Source organism: Prionailurus viverrinus, chromosome B4, assembly GCF_022837055.1.
Source record: "Prionailurus viverrinus isolate Anna chromosome B4, UM_Priviv_1.0, whole genome shotgun sequence".
Taxonomy (NCBI): Eukaryota; Metazoa; Chordata; class Mammalia; order Carnivora; family Felidae; genus Prionailurus; species Prionailurus viverrinus.
Genome location: NC_062567.1, coordinates 24,118,766 through 24,136,592, shown reverse-complemented (window position 1 = coordinate 24,136,592; position 17,827 = coordinate 24,118,766). Strand labels below are relative to the sequence as shown.

General features: G+C 44.1%; 1 long non-coding RNA gene across 1 annotated transcript; it reads right to left on the bottom strand.

Moving 5' to 3' along the window:
* Positions 1-15,139: 15,139 nt before the first annotated feature.
* LOC125170462 (uncharacterized) lies at positions 15,140-17,750 on the bottom strand. Its single transcript, XR_007154036.1, has 2 exons — positions 17,458-17,750; positions 15,140-16,423 (listed from the first exon to the last, which is right to left on the bottom strand). It is a non-coding gene; the product is annotated as an uncharacterized LOC125170462 (long non-coding RNA).
* Positions 17,751-17,827: the final 77 nt, after the last annotated feature.

Here is a 17,827-nt window from a genome sequence, read left to right as displayed (position 1 = left end):
TGATTTAATACTATGGGCAATGTTCTAGATGCTGGAGATAAAATGAAAAAACAAAAACAAAAACAGATAAAATCCTTGCTCTTATGAAGCTTATCTTTTAGCAGGGAGAGACATTCAATAAACAAATATAATTAAAATAGAGAGTATGTCAGTGGTGATAAGTAGAATAGAGAAAGATTTTGCAAAAAATATGGAGGTCACTAATATTGTTGATAAAAGCAGTTTGTTTTTTTTAATTTTTTTTTAATGTTTATTTATTTTTGAGACAGAGAGAGACAGAGCATGAACGGGGGAGGGTCAGAGAGAGGGAGACACAGAATCTGAAGCAGGCTCCAGGCTCTGAGCTGTCAGCACAGAGCCTGACACGGGGCTTGAACTCACTGACCGTGAGATCATGACCTGAGCCGAAGTTGGCCGCCCAACCGACTGAGCCACCCAGGCGCCCCGATAAAAGCAGTTTTAATGGAAGATGGATAATGAAAACCCAATTGAAATGGGTTCAAATGCAAATGAGAGGAGACAAAACTGATAATACAGAAAATTGTTTTAGGGATTTTACTACTAAGGTGAGTGAGTAGGTGAGTAGAGAAGTGGGTTATGAAGAAATAGCATGTTTGTTTGCTGATCAAAGCAATCCAGCAGAGCTAGAACATAGGTGCTATGGTAGACAGAAGAGAAAATTGCTGAGCTATGTCCTCAGCAGGATGGAATCTAGTTCCCAAGTGGAGGGACTGGGCTTAGAAATCTGTACCCTGTGGAAACGATGTAAGTAGACAGTATGTTTGTTAAACGAATGACTCACGGTTGATCCAAATAGTAAAGTACTTGCCCCAGAAAATTCCAACGAGTGGCCCTGCATCAGGGGGCTTTCCCTGATCTCCTTTGTGAACTGAAGTCATCTTTGTATGTAATATGGTCAACTAGGTTATAGTCTACCATATTAAATTTGGGTTCAAGGGCTGACTTGTTATCATTTTCTAGAGACTGTTGCAACAGTTCTTTTACGTGGAAGCACTTTAATGTGATATATCAGAAAACCAACTCAAATTATGTAAATTTAAAATACACATTCATGACTTTTACCCACCATTTCCATTTCTGGGAATTTACCCTATAGATAGACTTGCACAAGTGAGCAATATTATGTATACAATCAGGTTCACCGCAGCATTAAATGTAAAAGCAGAAAAATGGAAATAACTTCAGTATCAGTTGTTGGTTATATCAGCTAGGGTACAGACATACCATGAAACTCTCTTCCTTTATTACAAAGAGTGAGTTACTTTGCCTAGAGAGTACTTTTGGCATGAGAAGACTTCAAATTTTTACATCATAGAATTCTAATTATATACAATATTTTACAGTAAGCATGTCTCAATATATTAACTTTACCACTAAAAAATTCCATATAGGACATTTCAAAGATATGGTAATGTTTTATTTTTTAAACTGTGTGGCAGGGCCACGTGTGTTCACTACATTAGAATTTTTCTTACTGTACACATATTTGTAAATATTATTTTGTATCTACTTAATATTTAATAAAAGTTATACCAATGATATCTGATTCTTTTATTGTTAATGACTTCTCTTTAATTTTTTTTAATGTTTATTTATTTCTGAGACAAAGACAGAGCATGAGTGGGGGAGGGGCAGAGAGACTGGGGGACACAGAATCCGAAGCAGGCTCCAGGCTCTGAGCTGTCAGCACAGAGCCCGACGTGGGGCTCGAACTCACAGACTGTGCGATCATGACCTGAGCTGAAGCCGGACACTCAACCGACTGAGCCACCCAGGAGCCCCTAATGACTTCTCTGTAAATAGGCTAATACTGGGGTACCTGTATGGCTCAGTTGGTTAAGCAACCGACTCTGTATTTTGGTTCAGGTCATGAACTCATGAGTTCGAGCCCCACATCGGGCTCTGTGGGGACAGTGTGGAGCCTGCTTGGGATTCTCTCTCTCCTTCTCTCTTTGCCCCTCCCGTGCTTGCTCTCTCTCTCCCAAAATAAGTAAAATAAACTTAAAAAAAAAAAAAAAGAAAAGGCTAGTGTAAATAAATCTTTGTTCAAAAGTTGGGGGTTCTAGTTAGCTGAGGTCAGTTCATTCAGGTTTCTCTATGTCTATCAATAACTGTCCACATAGATTCTCTCAAATACAGGAAGAAAGAACCAAACTTCCAGGTACTACTGAATATTTGTTACAGATAGTGGCCTTAATTTTTTTGTTTACAAAGTGTATCTACTATTAAGGACTGAATTGTGTCCTCCAAAAAAGATATGTTGAAGTCCTCTGGTTGTCTTTCTGAGCTCTAGGCATCCCATTTTTTCCAAAAGTTCAAGCCAGGAGGCCTATCATGAATTGCAGCTTGGATATCAGCATGCTTATCCCGACCACTCACTAAAATTCAGTCTTCTTAGAATTTTCCAGAATTTATAGGGTCCAAATAAAATTGTCTAAGTGATTTCTCATGGTTATATTATGCAGAGAAATAAACTGTTCCTATGGTGTATCCATAGAAAGGATGTTGTAATCTTTCACCAGTTCTCATATCTATGAGATACAAATGAGATCGTCTTTCAATACTTAGAGCAATTGCTCAGGCTCTTATATTCAGATTGGCAGCATTCATCGTTTCCCGAGTCTGTCTACCTCAGATCATGCACGAATCCTCTGCACAGGCTTCTGCCTTCCAAATGTTCTGTCAGCACCACCAGAACAGATGAATCTGACCATTTCTGACTACGCTCGCCCGTTCTCTGCTGCTGCTGTTCCAGTTATGGCCACATGGGGACACTGTTGAAAACTGCAGATCAGAATCATCCAAAGCTAGCATGAGGTTATGCAGTCATACCTGTGTCCCAATGTCCTAATGAAAATAGCTTATTCTGGGGCACCTGGGTGGCTCAGTCGGTTGAGTGTCCAACTTCGGCTCAGGTCATGATCTCACAGTCCATGAGTTCGAGCCCCGCATCCAGCTCTGGGCTGACAGTTCAGAGCCTGGAGCCTGCTTCGGATTCTGTGTCTCCCCCTCTCTCTGCTAGTCCCTCGCTCACGCTCTGTGTCTCTTTCTCTCTCAAAAAGAAATACATGTTTTAAAAAATAGCTTACACTGATTTGTAACTCACTACGGACCTATGCTATGTTGTGTCTAACTGCATCGTCTTACTTAAACCTCACAATATGCCTGTGAATGTTATCATTATTCCTACTTTATAGATGCAAAAACACATGTGGAAAGATGAGGTAAAATGACCAAGATTGCAAAGTTGTCACTCTCAGGTCTGACTGACTTTCTAGTCACCATGATTATAAGTCCATCCCTTCAATATGTTTGTGCTTGTGACCTAGTAATTCTACTTCTGGATTAGAGATACACTTCAAGGTTTACACACAAGGCTTTCAACACAGTATATGATGTAGGGTTATTAGAGACAATCTAGAGGTTCAACAAGGAGTGACTAATTCATTTAGAATCTAATACATTAATTGATTAAGTGAATAATACCAGCCAGTCACAGCTCTAAGTATCTTGTTTCTTGACTCAGGTAACCCCCACAAGACCCTAGGATATAGGTATTCCATTATCATAAAACACTCCATTATTTTAGGTACCACTGAGAAAAATGCTGCCAATTAACCTGGGACACAATGCTTTTTCCCTGTCGATGGTGAAACACACTTTGGTTTCGGAGATTTTAAACTATGGGGAAAGTGTTTATTTTAGACTATAAGCTATTACCTCTTGTTCTATGGGTAAGGAAACTGAAGCACAGCGAGATTAAATAATTTGCTCCATGTTTAAAAACCAAACAAAAGACTGTAAGCAAAGACAGAACAGTGATCAGTGTTCAACAGTCCCATCTTGATAGATCTCTGTGTGTCTCTACCTCTCTCTGAAGGAAAAGTATAATATTTTAACAATATTAACAAAATAAAAACTACCTAAGATCCTCAAAGTGATTTGGGCACCTCAGAATACATGGAGGACTTTTGGACAGGCCTGAAATCATAGGAAACATTTCCATCAGGACTATAAGAATGTCTTTAATTCAATGAATTGCATAGAACTCTGAGCTACAAAGAAAGAGTTCTGGGCCACCTGAATGGCTCAGTCGGTTGAGCGACCGACTTTGGCTCAGGTCGTGATCTCACGGCTCGTGGGTTTGAGCCCTGAGTTGAGAGCACAGAGCCTACTTGGGATTTTCTTTCTCCCACTCTCTCTGCCCTTCTCTCATTCATTCATTCATTCATTCTCTCTCAAAAATAAATAAACATTAAAAAAATTTAAAAAAGAGAGTTCTGTATCTTCTTCACTACCCTCTGAAATGCTTTATGCAAATAAGTAGCATTGACAACTTTTCTCTTTCCTGTATGATTTTTTTCTCTTAAAAATTTTTTATTGATTTATTTTGAGAGAGAGAGAGAGAGAGAGAGAGAGAGAGAGAGAGAGAAGAGCTCTAGCAGGGGAGGGGTAGAGAGAAAGGGAGACAGAGAATCCCGAGTAGCCTCTTAGCTGCCTGACATGGGGCTCGAACTCATGAGCCATGAGATCATGACCTGAACCAAAACCAAGAGTCAGATGTTCACTGACTGAGCCACCCAGGTGCCCCTCCTGTATGATTTTTTTTTTTTCTAAGCAATTGCTGCTATTTTGGGACTATGAATGGTCGATTAGATTTAACCTCATGTACAAGTGCTTATAAATAAATGTTTTGAAAATGTGAATGCCAGCTTTTGGGATGTCACCCTAATGTGGCTGCAGTTTGAGTTTGCATATTCTAGACTAAGTGTTTTTTCTCTTTTTGGGAGGATAGGCTTTCTAAAGTTGGTCCAGGGACCTGATTCTCGCTTCAGAAGCATCTGGTGAGCTTATTAAAATACAAGAGTTCTGGGCTTTACCTGCAGGCTTATTAGTCTGACTGTCTAGGGGTGAGATTCAGGAATCTGCGTTTTTTGGAAGCTGTTAGGTGTGCTAAAACTTGAGAGGCACCGCTGAAGGCCATCACTGCATGTGTGTGTGATCCCATGGAAGTCTAGCTTTTCTGAAGAGGTTGTTTTACCACGTGAAAAACACCTCACATAGTCGAGTTATCGCTAGATTATTGTTGCTTTTCTCCCTGGAGAACAGGTTAATGCTTTCTTGCCATATTCAGAATAACAACGACAACAACAACAATAACAATACTAATAATAACTGTTACAGCTGCTGAATTCGCTTATACTAATTTTTTGCTCGGATTACAAAGAGTTCTACAGATTTGTAGATACTGTATGTCAATTTTGATTGTGAAGCCAACTTTAATACGGAGTTCTATGAACTTAGATCCTAACCAGCCCACACACTCAGACACACAATCAGGGCAGAAATACACATTTCTCTTCTTGCCACATTTTCTTTAAGTTTGTATTTATTTTTGAGAGACAGAGAAAGAGAGAGTGAAGGGGTGGGGCCAGAGAGAAGGAGATGGAGAATCTCAAGCAGACTCTACGCTGTCGGCACGGAGCCCCATGTGAGGGCTTGAACTCACAAAGCATGAGATCATGACCTGAACCAAAGAGTCCGACTACACCGACTGAGCCGCCCAGGTGCCCCTCTTGTTGCCACATTTTTAAAAAATTTTAGTATTTATTTATTTTCGAGAGAGAGAGTGACAGAGCACAAGTTGAGGAGGGGCGGAGAGAGAGGGAGACACAGAATGTGAAGCAGGCTCCAGGCTCTGAGCTGTCAGCACGGAGCCCGACGCGGGGCTTGAACTCACGAACTGAGCTGAAGTCAGATGCTTACCCAACTGAGCCACCCAGGCGCCCCTCTTCTTGCCACATTTAATACTGTATTTTCTTTGAAAAAGGAAAGAAAGAAAGAACAAAGAAAAGATCCTTTGAAGAGGGAAGAGGGAAGTGAGTTTGCTTTGCCGCGTTGCTTTCTTCTGTGGGTTGCTCACTCTCAGAGCCATCTGTCACTAGCTCCTTTGCCCACCCCTGAGAAAATGTTGCAGCCACCAAGCTACAGGGAGACTGTCTTCCTGTGATCAGAAATGCCTGCCCCGGGCAGCAAGGCAGAGGAAACCAGCCTCCAGCTGGATGAAGACCACTGTCTGGGAACAGTATGATCCTTCCCCTGGGGACAGAGCCCGCATTTCCACCACCACCACCCCCCCCCCCACCTCCTCATCAAGCCACTTCTGCTTGGTCTGTGGCAACCCAACTGGGCTAGGAAAAGAGAAGCCTGCCTGTTGAGCCTCGTAGCTACAGGCTCCGAGACATTAAAAGTTAGGCTTATTCCAATCTGTCCCAGTATTCTAAAAAATAAGCCCTCCATTCAATTCCCTGAGACATAAACTAGGCCTTTATATGGACCTTTCTAAAGAGGCTGGCAAGACCTTCCTAAAACCTCTGCACACTATGTAAAACATTCAATGATTTCTTAGTTGGGTTTTTCCTTAAAAATGTCCTGTTTCTTATCAATTTTAGATATTTTCCCAAGAACCCTCGGGAGATTTGCAGAGGGATAATCCAGTTTACATGGTAAAAATGAAACCATTACCACATAACTAATGATGCAAGAAATAAAGTATAATAAAAGCAGCACTGAAGAAAACCGGAAGGTTTGGTATCTTAAAAAGAAAAGCCACAGCAAGATTACTTTGACCCACTGAATCGGTTCCCCAGGTTTCTCCACGCACTGACCCGGGGTTTCTGTTCCTAACCAGAGCCCAATTCAGGTGAAAGAAAATCCCAACCACCACCAAGTTCTATTCTATTCCCCGCCCCCCCCCCCCCCGGGGAGCATATTAAATTTTTTCACCCTATATGCCATTTTCCTCTCTTACTATTTTCTCCATTTAAACGTTGGAATAGTAACCATATTTACTAAGCATTCTGGTTTCCTGAATAAGAAAACCACAGCTCAGAAGGATGGAGTAGCTTTTCCAAATCACACAGCAAATAAAAGGCAAAAAAAGAAAAAAAACCACATCTGGACATTACATAGCACTAAATCATGTTCTTTCACCCCAGACTAGTATCATGAAAAAAAGATTGTGCAGTTGATTATATTTGATTACAGTATATTTATGGGAACTAGATAAAGCAACATTTCTTTATATTATTCTTCTCTAAAAGGAGCCCCAGGGACACCTGGGTGGCTCAGTCGGTTGAACATCTGACTCGGGCTCAGGTCATGATCTCACAATTCGTGGGGTCAAGCCCCATGTCGGGCTCAGAGCCTGGAGCCTTCTTCAGATTCTGTGTCTCCCTTGCTCTCTGCCCCTCCCCACTCATGCTCTGTCTCTCTCAAAAATAAATAAACAATAAAAAATTTTTTTAATCAATAAATAAAAGGAGCTACGTGTTACAATAATAACAGGATTTGTGGGTCTAAAAAGCTAGCCTCTGAACACAGTTCTGTTATTTGCCAATAACGCGACTCTGGCTAAGTGATTCCCTTGACCTCAATTTCATCATTTACAAATTGAAGGTGTTGGATTAAATCACCTCTAACATCTTTGCTTACTTTGAGAATCTAGCCACATCAACTAATAACACAACTGAAGCACGGGTTTAAGTGACAAACAGTTATTCCTACATGGCAACTTTTGACCTGTACCAGTTTGCCATAATCTACATCATTATCTTTATGTGAGGTACACATTCTCAGAAAAGTCCTCTCTGATCTAAGCAAAGCCTAGTCCATAAGCCTCTCTCCACCCCCTAACTTCCTCCACCTTGTTCATTTCTTTCAGGAAATGCTGGTCACAAACTATACCCTTGTATGTGTCTCTTGCTCCCCTAGCTATAAGCTCCCTGAAAGCCACTGAGTTTGTCTAGTGCTATTTCCCAGAAGTTGGAAATGAATTTAATACACACTCAAGGATGTGTTAAATGAATGAATGAGTGAGCAGATTGCCTTTGAAATAACGTGGTGGTTATTCCTTGTTTCTCACTTGTAAAGTTAATTTTAGAAGCAGTTGCCAGAGATAAAGGCAACAAAATCTTAATTTCTGTGAATGACACAGAAAATCAGAACGATGTTCACTCAAACGCTGACGGTCATTATCTCCGATCTGGGATGGGGCGGGGGTGGGGGAGGGGTCCGTGTAAATTTCACTGTCTCTATTTTCTAAAATGTCTTTACCCAACACGAATTGTGTTGCAATCAGATTTAAGTCTTTAAAAAGTACACGCTTTTGATGCGCTAATCTGGTATTCTCGTAGCGGGTACGCTATAACCTGTGCATTGGAACGGGGGTCTTCATGGGAAGTATGTGTGGCATACTTGGAGCTTCCCCATCTTTGAGTCACTGGGGGTAGGAAGATGCATCTCATTATTCCAGCCCCCCTTGGAGGTCTGTGCCGCAGACTATGCTTAGAAATCCTGGATCTGATGTGTGAAGTAGGGGAGCTGACCTGACAGCAATTCACTTGACTAGGACCCCTTGTGGTGAGAGGTTTTGAGAGCAAGCAAGGAGGTGGGGGCAAGCTGGTGTAGACTCAGAGCAGGGCTGCAGCAGAAGTAGGGCGGACTGGCCAGCGGTTCCGTGGACGATAAATAGCCGCAGCTAGACAACGTGAGTTGTGTTCCTAGAATCTATCAATCCCCATAAGTATCTCTTGGATCAGTGATTTAGCACCTGCTAACTCCAAGAATATCATAATCTAATGCCTACATAATTCTGAAAGCAACACATCTGGGTTAGAATTTGGACTTTGGGGGTGCCAGGATGGCTCAGTCGGCTATGCATCCGACTTTTTGATTTCAGTTGAGGTCGTGATCTCACGGTTTTGTGAGTTCGAGCCCCACGTCAGACTCTGCGCTAACAGCTGTGAGCCTGCCCGGGATTCTTCTTTCTCCCTCCCCTCTCTCTCCCTGCCCCTCCCCTGCTCATGTACACGCGTTCTCTCTTTCTTCCTCTCAAAAATAAACAAACTTTTAAAAATTTTAAAAAAAGAATTTGGGCTCGGTATATTATCTGAATAACTTGGGTCACTAATCTCTAGGTTTTAAGTCAAACTACAGCAGCTTTCAGGGTTACTGTATTAGTGATTAAAAACTGATAAGTAGATGAAATTATTATTATGTTTGTTTCTAAAGTATTGTAAAATGGTATAAATTCACACTAATTGCTTTAAGTTTTCTCCCAATCTCAAAGCTGTGGGTTGTTATCAGCTTTTGAAATTGTAAAAAGTAAAATGAAAACAGAGTAGCTTTTGTTTTCCTTTCCACACACACACAAAAACCGAAGGCTCCATGACTTGAAGTGATCAGCACAGGGTCACATGGACAGAAAGTGACAAAGCAGAGGTCTGAATCCCCAAAAGCGCTCTATCCCAAAAGCCCGGTGTTTCCCAGTAATATTCTCCTGGAGCTTTCCAAAACTGAGGTCTTTGAGCCTTCATCTACTAAATGAGAATTCCTCAGGCAATTCCTACAGGCGAATGCGGACTGCTGATCCCAAGCCCAGCCAGGGACAGCGTGAGGGTTCAGATTATGAATGAAAGTGCCTTCTCCCACTGCTGGGGACCAGGCCCACTGTGCCTGGACCATCTGATGGCCACTGGTGGTCTTTTCCCCTTCCCAGCTCTGTTGTTAGAATAGGATAGAACTATATAGGAAGCCCTCTACCAGCAGAAGGTGGAGGCCAACCACCAGCCTTCATCATTGGAGATTTTGCTACTTGGGTGGAAATGAGATATTCAGATGTATCACCGAATATTCAAAAAGCAAAAGTAGATCACAAAAACACAATTAATTGGGGCGCCTCAGTGGCTCAGTCCATTAGGCCTCTGACTTCAGCTCATGTCATGATCTCACAGTTTGTGAGTTTGAGCCCCGCATCGGGCTCTGTGCTGACAGCTCAGAGCCTGGAGCCTGCTTCGGATTCTGTGTCTCCCTCTCTCTCTGCCCTCCCCCACTCACACTCTGTCTCTCTCGAAAATAAACAAACAGTAAAAAAAATTTTAAAAACACACAATTAATGGGGCGCCGGGGTGGCCTAGTCGGTTGAGCGTCTGACTTCGGCTCAGGTCATGATCTCACAGTCTGTGAGTTCAAGCCCCGCATCGGGCTCTGTGCTGATGGCTCAGAGCCTGGAGCCTGCTTCCGATTCTGTGCCTCCCTCTCTCTCTGCCCCTTCCCTGCTCATGCTCTGTCTCTCTCTGTCTCAAAAATAAATAAAAACATTTAGAAAAAAAAAATTTTTTTTAATAAAAAAAAAAAACACACAATTAATTACCTGAAATGTATCCAAAGTGCCCGAAAACATAAATTTTATCTATAGGCAATAGTGTGCCGCTAAATATTTAATAACCAGTCTTCTCAAAAGCTTGCCCTGGTTTGTAGCATTTGCTGGTTTCTGTGGTGTGAATACTCCCACCTCAGCCTATTTTAAGCCACCAGTGTGAGGCCACCGAATGCAGAGTTGCAAACAACTGTGCTGAAGCCCGTCATACGGTCATATTTCCACCACACACATGGAACAGGCATGGGTAACCTCAGGAGCCTGGAAAATAGTGAAGTGCAACAAAATAATCAGGGGTAAGTTTTCAGGGTTTTAGGATCTCTTACCTTTGTCTTTAATATCTATCTTACTCACTTTTGATTTCATGTAATTTTATTTTCAATACTGACGGTTCAGCAACCAGTTCTCACAGATCCTGAAAAGTTTAATACTGTGGCACTGTGGGCTGGTAAAAACGGGCTCTACTCAGCATGTTGGGGACAGTGCTGGCCTAGGGACTGCGCATCTGTGGTAGAGATGGTCAGGTAAGTGGAACCAGCTGCTTGCCGGCCTTGAGAACATTTTAGGACCCAGCAACACCTCCACAAGCCTACCATCATGCCCAGAATGGGGGTGAGTGGGGCAGGAAGTCTCTCTGGGTTCCTGCAGACCCCAAGAGGAGTTACTTTAAGTACAAGCAAAACTGGTGTCCCATATTTGAGGCTTTCTGAGCTCAGTGATCCCTGACATCTCTACCCCTGGAAGACAGCTAAAATTCCTTCAGAACTTCTCCTGTCACAATTAGAGATAAAAGATTAAAAATATAAGCACCTAGGGGGGCCTGGGTGGCGCTGTCCATTAAACCTCGGATTTTGAATCAGGTGATGATCTCATGGTTCGTGGGTTTGAGCCCCGTGCCAGCTTTTGTGCGGACAGCTCCGAGCCTGGAACCTGCTTCAGATTCAGTGTCCCTGTGTCTCTCTGTCCCTCTCCCCCCTCCCAAAAATAAATATTAAAAAATTTTACAAACAACACACAGACACACACACACACACACACACACACACACACCTGGTTGAGGTATGTCTGAAATCCATTCACATCTTGAGGAAGGGGGCCAGAGGCTGGCCAGGATAGGAAAGCAATCTGGGGCATTTCACAATTTTGCCTATGGTCAGTCCTGTTTTCTTCCAGCTGGCACCCCAGTGCTTTTGCTGTGGGAGGTAACCACGTGCTGGTTAATGCAGAAAGTTATTATTTAGGTTAGGGGTCAGACAGGCATGGGTCAGAATCCAGTTTCCTTGGACACAATACTTAACCTCTTTAAATGCATGTAAATCCCCCCCATGCAAAAGGAGACACTAGTCCCACGTCAGGACTGCTGTGAAGTAATCTAGCTAAAGGGAGTGCCTAGGTCATGGTAAATGCTTGAAACACAATAGCTATTATTATCGTTATTTTCATATGGTCTAAGCATATAGTGATACTTCAGGATTATGAAATCCATCCACCAAAGCATCTTGATACTAAGAAAAAAAGTGATGAATAGTAATCTATGGCTTTAACTAAGGGAAAAAGGGGGGCTCAGTTAGTGGAGCATTTGACTCTTGATCTCAGCCCAGGTCTTGATCTCATGGTCCTGAGTTCAAGCCCCGCATGGAGCCCACTTAAAAATAAAGATAGGGGTGCCTGGGTGGCTCAGTTGGTTAAGCAACTGACTTCGGCTCAGGTCATGATCTCACGGTTCATGGGTTCAAGCCCTGTGTCGGACTCTGGGCTGATAGCTCAGAGCCTGGAGCCTGCTTCGGATTCTGTGTCTCCCTCTCTCTCTGTTCCTCTGCTGCTCATTCTGTCTCTCTGTGTCTCGCAAAAATAAATAAACGTTAGAAAAAAATTTTTAAATAAAGATAAAAAAATTAAAAAGTGAGAGAGAAGTATACCCCTACCCCCTGCACACACACTAAAACAATGGAATCTGTTGGCAATTATTCCTAGTGCAGTAATGTAACCACAGGGGCAAAACACAAAATGCATTTAACTCACTTGATTTTAAAAAATCACATGGGGGCCACCTGGGTGGTTCAGTCAGTTAAGTGTCAGAGACTCCTGATTTTGGCTCAGGTCACGATCTCACGCTTTGTGAGTTTGAGCCCCTCGGCACAGAGTCTGCCTGGGATTCTCTCTCTCTCTCTCTCTCTCTCTCTCTCTGAAAAAAATTAATAATTAAAAAAAATCACATGAAGATAAGCATGCCATAACTCTCACAGGCTGTTGAAATAACACAACCTGTTTCCTAACATGCTGTGTGTGAAGAGTACTATTTCAAAAGAGGAGTGTTAAAGTGTTTGGGCAGGGAGTATGCTATTCTAGCATGTTTTTTCTACTATGCATTTCCATTTGCAATTATTATTTTTTATTTTTTAATCCCAGTATATTTAAAAGTTTTTTTTAATTCCAGTATAGTTAATGTACATGTTACATTAGCATCAGATGTGCAATATATTGATTCAACATTTCTGTCCATTACTCAGTGCCCATCCCTGTACTTACCTTTTTGAAGCAATGCCTTCCCTCAGCAAACAGTATGTTGTCCACACTTCCCTCACATCACCGGGACGGCCTTTTCTCTGCAGCATTTGCAGGCGATTGCACAGTCCCGGGCAGGGGAGGGTGGTGGGGGGCTGAGGTTAATAAAACAAGTGACAGGCGGCATCTGTGGGTAATCTACACAAATCCACCTGGGATTCCTCCAGGCAGTTTGGGGGAGCTGCACTGCTGAGCCTTTCTCCTCCTCTTAAAAAAATTGAAAAATGGGGGCACCTGGATGGCTCAGTCGGTTTAGCATCTGACTTCCGCTCAGGTCATGATCTCCGGTTAGGGGTTTCGAGCCCAGCATTGGGCTCTGAGCTGACAGCGTGAGCCTGGTTGGGATTCTCTGTGTCCCTCTCTCTCGGCCCCTCCCCTGCAGTCTCTCTCTCTCTCTCTCCCCCCAAAATAAACATTTTTTTTAAATGTGAAAAATGAAAGCATTTGCACCAGCCTGAAGGACAGAGCTTTGCACAGCTCCTGGGGGGCATCCTGAACCATGGGGCAATTTCGGAAGCCCAAGATTAAGAAATGCTGTACCAGGACTTTCTATTTGGGAGGTGGAAGGGAGAAGCATAGGGCAGTTTCTATTTTCAGAGTATGGTTCCAGGACCTCAAATTTGAGGAAGTCCTAGGACAAAGCAGTTAATAAAAACATAATACATGTCACACAGAATTACACAATTCAGGCACTTTGAAAGACCTACGTTTTAGCTTTCTGCACAGGAGAGCAGAAGGTCTCTGATTCACACACAGGCCCAGTTTTACACACAGCCCTCATAGATAAACAGTGGCCACAGCTCAGAGTATTCCGGAACTTCCCCTCCCTCCCCATGGCTTACTGGGGGATTTTCCTCCCCTTCCCCCCACGTGAGGCCCCATTTTCCTTGTTCAGTTGCTGTTCCCACTTTGCATACTGCTGACCAAAGTTGATGAGTATAGTATTCCAAAAGGTGAGAAGGCAAAAAGGAGGAGGACAGAGACACGGTCCCTTTCATCCTTGGCTGCACTCCCCCACCAAGAGTCCTAGGGAGCCGGGGAGAGGGCTGCAGGAGCTGAGGGCACAGCCTTGCACACAGATGTGTCCTGAATGCATCATAGATGCTCACCCCTTGCTTCTTAAGGTAATCATGCGCGGCCCAGAGCTCCCGGGATGGAGTTTCATGTGGGATGGGTGCTGCCGGGGCAGAGCAGAATTTAATGACTCACCATGCAGTCTCTACAGGTCTAAGGGGCATCCCTAATCCACCTCAGAGGGTGAGTGAGGCCAAGCAGGTCCACAGCCAGCAGCTGCAGCGACCCAGGCTGTGACAGAGGAATGGGTTTGTTTCAGGTAACAGAGAAGCCTGGCCAAAGGCCCCAGAGCAGTTGGCCGTGGGGGCAGGGCCTGAGGTCTGGAGGTCCCTGAGCAGGGGGAGTCAGCCCTGAATCTCCTCCTCTACTGGACACTTCATCCTTTAGGCTAATGTGTCTTTTTAGTGTTGTCCAAGCTAACTGCTTCGACAGGGCATGGCTGTTCTGCAGATTGAAGCTTTGTCATTTTGAAAGACTTAACATGAAAAAGTCCAATTATAATTTGAAACTCTCACACTTACCATGAGAAACTTACATACGCCCATGAAGGAAAAAGAGTTACTGGATTTTTAAAACACCATTTCAACTTTAAAAATTGTTTTAAAGGTCAGGGAGCCTGGGCGGCTCAGTCGGTTAAGCAGTTAAGCGTCCAACTCTTGATTTCGGCTCAGGTCATGATCTCACAGTTGGCGGGTTTGAGCCCCACATCGGGCTACGCACTGACAGCGAGCCTACTTGGGATTCTCTCTCACTCCTCTCTCTGCCCCTCCCCTACTCACACTCTTTTTTTCTCTCTCTCTCAGAATAAATAAGTAAACTTAAAGAAATTTGTTGAAGAGTATAATGATTCTAAATTTACTCACGTGTCTGCCTGTATAGGGTCTCATCCGAAGTTTATTATCAGAAGTTTGGACAGATCATTATTCAAACATCTTAAGTGGTAAATATGTGTAATTGTTACAATATAGAAAAAAGTTAAAAAGTTATGCTCATGAAATCATTCTCAAGTTCCTCTTAACTTTAAAAATATCTTATTTAGGGGCATCTGGGTGACTCAGTTGGTTAGGCATCTGACTTCGGCTCAGGTCATGATCTTGAGGTTCATAAGTTCAAGCCCCAAGTCAGGCTCTGCTGATAGCTCAGAGCCAGGAAACTGCTTCAAATTCTGTGTCTTCCTCTCTCTCTGCCCCTCCCCCACTCACACTCTGTCTCTCTCTCTCTCTCAAAAATAAATCAATAATTTAAAAATATGTAAAAAAATATTATTCAAAGCTTTATTCAAATTCACAAATTATCTTCAAATACTTTGTATTTTGCTGTTATTATAATTTAAGAAAATGAAACACATTTTTCACCAAGTGATCTATAGATATCCCCCAACTTATTCCAGTTAATTCCAGTATTCTCTAATCATTATACTTTATGAATATGCAAAATGTTGGAAAGCAGTGTCGTATATTCTGTTTATTAGTAGAGAGCCCCATTGGAGTTACCTAAGGTCAATGCTCTGACTGCTGATCTACCCATAGTTAATCATTTTGTTTCCATGAGTAAATGAGTTCTGATTTGCAAATTGCAGATTACAAACCCATTATTGTCCCGACCTGTAAGTGGAGAAAGCGTCAAGTAAACTGTAACAGTTTTAAACTCAATTTTAAAGTGCATTTTGTTGGCTGCCAAACAGCTTCAAAAGACCTGTTTTGTAATGAACCTCATGATGGTTTCTTGGGTAACTCTCCTATGGGTTGTGCACACATTGGGTCAGGTGGTTTCTTCTTGTCAAGTTTAAACCTCACTTGGCTAGCAAGCTCCTAAAAAAGCAGGATTGCTTTTGCAAGACCGTGTAACCAAGTCCTGACCAAGTAAAATGCAAGGAGTCTGCAAACTTTTTCTTTCCATTCCATTGTTCTCTGTCTTCAGTCTCTTCCAGGACACCAGATCCAATCTTTATTCGACTTAAAAAAAAAAATCTTTTTTTTAATAGAATACTTCCTCTCAATTCACCCCACCAGAGGAATTCTACCATCCTAGAAGTCATTAACAGCCAATCAGAACCTTCTGGAGCAGCCATTTCACGGGCTCCTTAAAATGCAGCTGTATTTGGGAGTCTTCTCTGTAGGAAGTACAAGGCTAATACTTAGTTCCCAGAAGATGAGGTGTGGTTTTAATGAGCTCATTCAAAGGGGTGGAGGCGGGAGTGGTTCCATGTTTCTATTTTTAAAATGCTTATAAAGATCATCCCTTGCTGCTCAAAGACAACAGATGAGGGAGAGACATCTTTCACGTTCCCACTGGAGATAACAATTGCGTCAACCGTTCCCAGAGAAAAAGTTAGAGAGCAGTTTCTACTTCGGTTTCTGCACACGTTGTCTCTCCCGAGTAACAGCAGCGAAGTCGGTCCCTCCCTCCAAGAGCAGAAAAGCCCGGTAGTCCAGAAGGGCTTCTCCTCCTGGCGCTGGGGACCCCTTCACCGCCCGGGACCACCTGGACAGTTCCAGAGGTTCACATACATCCCGCATCATTCATGTCACAGCACTGCAGTAGCTAAAATAATGGGGGGTGGGGGGGGAGGTTAGTAAGGAGTCAATCAGTCCTGCCCGTTTTATTTGCTAGCTGGGCTCATTTTTACTAATGGGCTCAGCTACTTGTCAATCACTTTATCAGCCTCGTCCCTGCCTGACCGGAAGCACAAAGAGATTATAGGAGTCAAGGCCCTACAACGAGGGTCCTGCTTCCCACCTAAGCAGGCCTAGGTCCATCAGCAATTTTCACACGACTTCTTTGGATCGGAACAGCAACTCACTTTCCACAGAAGAAACATGGAAAACTCTAGAGCGGGGCCGATGCAGTTTGAAACCGCGGAGGTAGAATGAGTGTGGGGACTGGAGAGGACAGGGCGTGGACTCAAAGTCGTGGGGCGTTTGAATCTGGGCTACGCCCGGGACCCCCAACGTCCAGGTCTGTAAGACCTAGAGAATTCCTACCTTACATCCCCTCTCTTTCTCTGGGCTGTCTTGCAGAATATCTAGCTGATAGTAGGTGCTTGATACTAGGGAAGTATTGAGGGACAAGAAGGTGGTGAGTTGCAACTCAGGTACTGTGAAAGGCCGGCAAAGTGGATTTCGTGGACAGAGGCGCTATTTTCCCTGGAACTCGCTTCCCGCTTCCCCTCGAGGAAACGCTTTCCCCTCGAGAAGGAAGAATGCTACAAACTTTGATCTTTCCAAGCTGTGCAGAAAACCCCAGACTTGCAGCGGGGGTTAGGAGGTGGAGAGGAGTACAGGTATATTTCCTAATGGGACGGTGCCACCAAATGCCCAGTTCCAAGACTGCCGAGAACAAGACCAGGTTTTGCTGGCGGGGTACACTGCCCCTCTCCGGGTGCTCCTTCGCCAGGTTCTCGCCCACCTGGCGCCAACCTCTCCCAAACCTTTAAACGGGAGGCCTTGCGTGCGAACTACTACGGATCACGGCACTCATTGTACGTGGACGTGAACCGAAACCTGGCCGGGTATGCCGCGCTACCCGCAATCGGGTGCACGGACCCGGTTCTGAGAGAAAGAAATCTAGAAGCCCACCTCGGCTCAGTCCTCCCGGAACGTGGGAATGGGCGCAGGGAAGGGGTGGGGCCGCTCGCCCTCCCCGCCGCGGCCTGGGATTCCGGGGTAACGCAGACGGCTGGAGCACGCTAGGAAATACGATCTTCTTTCCGGGACTAGGAAGGGGTGCAGTGACACGGCCCCGGGGCATCTTACGCCACCAGGTGGTCGGGTCCCCAGCCCGAGGGAAAATCCCTAGGTGTCCCAGGCCACCATCGGGAGCCGCGGCTACAGTCCGGGGTGGGGGGTGGGGGTGAGGGTAGCGCTCCCCAGGTGGCGTGGCGAGTCCCGGCTCCAGTAATCCGCCAGCGCCCCTCCCCTCGCGGCGCTCCGCTCCTCCCTAGTCCCG